Raw genomic sequence first — 3,848 nt, forward strand, 5'->3', positions numbered from 1 at the left:
TCCTCACCAAATGTGAAAAATATAAATATATTAGAGAAACGCATTTTAAAAAATTTGAAATAATAACAAAAGGTTTTCTTGCACTACCAGATACAGGAAAACTACCAGTCCTACTAGGGGAGGACTCAACAAGCTGTGAGCTAGCAGCAGCCTATGTTGCTGCCTGCCATAGACTGAGGGACAGTGAGTGACAGTCACCTGACATGTTTATGCCGTAATATTTTATGTTCTATTTCATGATGATAATTTTTGTATGTACTATGACATTAATATCTGTTTTGTAATCCATGCTTATGTTATCAACCATTTGCTTTGGCAACATGTACAAGCTGCGTCATGCCATTAAAGCCACTTGAATTGAATTGAATTGAGAGAGAGAGAGAGAGAGAGAGAGAGAGAGAGAGAGATAGAGAGAGAAGAGAGAGAGAGAGAGAGAGAGAGAGAGAGAGAGAGAGAAGGATTATTTAGTCAAGAAAATGATATATTAATGTGTTCTGTTGAAAGTTAACCCTCCAACAAACTGAACACAATGAGGATTAAGTCTTGATTTGGGGAACAATCATATTTCTTGTTAAGACTTTTGTTCCAGCATCACGGCACGTCCCGTTCACCATCGGGCAAACAACTTGTACACCATCAACCAGGAGGAGTGAGTGGAGGCAGCAGAGGGGTCGCACAGGGGAGCGAGAGGGGCCAGAGCCCACAGGGCAGGACCTGCTTCAGGTCACAGCGCTCGCCAAACAATGGGGTCAAAGCGACGGTCGGACAAAAGGTTTGAAAGACACAGGGTGAGGGCAATTAACAAGATGGACAGTCGGTGTGCGCCACGATGTCTGCACTGACGCAACTGTCTCCCATCTGGTTTAGTACTCTCTCTCTCTCTCTCTCTCTCTCTCTCTCTCTCTCTCTCTCTCTCTCTCTCTCTCTCTCTCTCTCTCTCTCTCTCTCTCTCTCTGCGAGGGCCTCGCCCTGCACCACCGTCCCGGGCACGCGTCTCACAACTGGTGGTTTCACACAGAGCTCACTCACATGCGATGGACCAAACGGGCAGCCTTGGGTTTGACATATGTAATCTTTGAAGGGGATGGGCCCCCCCCCCCCCCCCCCGAGTTGTTTTGAGATTCCAGAACGCAGTAGAATTTTTTTGAGAGTTAGCGGTTGTGCCCAAAAGCGAGTGGCTTAGTGGCATATGCACTCGTTTAAGGCGAGACCCCCGAAATCGCCTTTTTGCTTTTTTTTCTATGATAGATTTTGTTATATTTTGCTTCCTTAACATGTCTTATTTCAAACTAGTGGCAATAAAATATAGAAAACAGACAATTAGTTGTTTATTTTACTTCATTTTGTCTGATTGTGTCCATAGATCACAATACAGAACATTGTCTTTGAGGGCGTTTTCTCAAAAACTAGTTTTTATGCATTTTACTTACACACAAAGACATGGAACTCCACCAAACTTACCACATTTCTTCCCATCCATATCCTGCTTCTAATTACAGACGGGTTTGTTGATACATCATTCATAGCCGGGTTTATAGTACATTTTATACCAAAAGTAGGTGAAAATCGTGAATTTTTTTTTATGACAGTAGACAGTATTTCCTGATGTATGCGCTGACATAGACACAATCCCTTCTGGAAAAAGTTTCATTTTGAATGTATCAACAAAATGAAACCAAGTTTTTGAATTTGGCATTATCCATGTTGGTGATTCGTGTCTTGGCAATATATAAATGTTTGCATATTTAATGAGGAAGTGCCTCATTTGCATATATAAACATAAAATTCAGAAAACTTGCAATATGTTTTTTCTTAGTTTATACATTACAGTATTAGGGGGTACTGTCTCGCCTTACAGAGTCGGACGTGATTTCTTTAAGTCAGTGGTTTCTGAACTTAGTCACGTCAAGGACTTCCAAATCGATACACAATAGAAGGACAAGGACCCACATTTGAGAAGATATTTGTTGTGAGATATTATTTAGTTTAGAATTCCACAGATTTCTCTATACTGTACTGTAGGTGATAGTCACATGTCACATGTGTTCTCTCGTAGTGTTAACTAGTGAATAAAATATAGTGAAATTAAATTAGTCCCCATATTTCTGGGGATCCCCTGGATTGATTGATTGAATTTATTAGACAATCTAAAATCACATACAATACTGGTACACAAAATGTACAGCCATCACATCATTTTGGAGCCGCTTCAAGCTTTCAAGCCGCATGGAGCTGGTTCAAGCCTCACAGGTCACAACGTGGTTAACGCAGAACAGCACAGAAGGCAAAACAAAGACACTTAATATTCCATGGGTTAAAGTATGAAAGGTACAGGACTATCCCAATTATAATTGTTTTGGCTTTGAAGTTTCAGTAGTAAGTATCAGTGGATAATCAAAGTTATAACAAAATGTATTAAGCATTCATTGGCATTGATTCACGTTTTGGGGTTTACTTTATTGTTTATTTTTCGCATATTTTTATATTCAGATTTCATTTTACTCCCTATATTTATGTATTTTCTACTATTACCCTGCCCATACCAGTACCTCTCCCCCATGCTGCTATGACAAATTTCCCTAAGGGGATCAATAAAGGAATATCTTTATCTTTAGGCTTTAGAGGACAGTCGGATCCATTTTTGATAACATGAACACCCTCAAGTCATGAACTAACAAAAAAAACGTGTGAAATGTCACAAAGATTCATACAAAACTAAATCTGTCTTTTTGAAGCACTGTGCCATAGTTCGGCCGAGGCAACAGGATTAGAGAATAACTTTTATCTCAACAAGAAGAGTTCTCTGTTTTTATCTGTCTTTGACAAAGATGGTGCCGATGACTTCTGTGGAGAGGGATAATCACGGCTGTTGGGCTTGCCAAACTCTGCCTGACTCAGAGGGAACAAACACTCCAGACGCAGATAGCATCTCTCCAAGCATGTCAGACATGCAGGACAGCCGACACAGAGAGACCAGGACAATAGAGGTGAGGGAGAGAGAGAGAGAGAGAGAAAGTAACAAAGGACCCTGGAGACAGAGGTGAGAGAACATTAACGAGTGACTGGGGGCCGACGTGACACGCCTCCATCAGGCTGAATGGAAATAAAGGGACTTTTTATGGATGGAAATCTGCCTTTTGGCTAATTCTCACATGTTTACATGTACATGTTCATCAATATGGCAGGGCTACCTGAGAAATAAACTGAATACATACATAATACAAATGGTAAGGTGTGAGGGGGATGGGTGTCCTGGGATTGGGGGGTGGGGGTGGGGATCTGGGGCAGTGTGGGGGTGGGGAGATGGGGGGAGGGCAGGAGGGTTGTGGGTGTTTAACTTTCTGTAATCTTTTTGTGAAATGTGTTAATTTGAATAAACAGATTTATAAGAAATATGTAGAGGGGGACAGAAAAAACAGCAGATTAGGATAGAGAGGGATTGTTTGAGAAGGAATGTCCATCTCCATAGCAGGCAGTCAGACAGACAGCTCAGTCAGTCAGACAGCTCAGTCAGTCAGTCAGTCAGTCAGTCAGACAGCTCAGTCAGTCAGTCAGTCAGTCAGTCAGTCAGTCAGTCAGTCAGTCAGTCAGTCAGTCAGTCAGTCAGTCAGTCAGTCAGACAGTCAGTACAGTGTGTACCTGCAGGACGTTTTCATGTATAGCCAGGCAGGACTGGGTAATTGTCCCCAGCAGTGACAGCTAATGGGGCATCCTTCACATACCAGGCGGCCCCCTCAGCTGACCCCTGGCTGGGCTCATCACGCTGCCCCAGGCTGCAGAAAGGCTGCTCTGTGTGTCTAACGGGCCATAATGCTCCTGTCGCGGCGCGTCCAGCTCTACTGTAAACG

This window comes from Notolepis coatsorum, assembly GCF_963971535.1.
Source record: "Notolepis coatsorum genome assembly, chromosome: 1".
Classification (NCBI taxonomy): Eukaryota; Metazoa; Chordata; class Actinopteri; order Aulopiformes; family Paralepididae; genus Notolepis; species Notolepis coatsorum.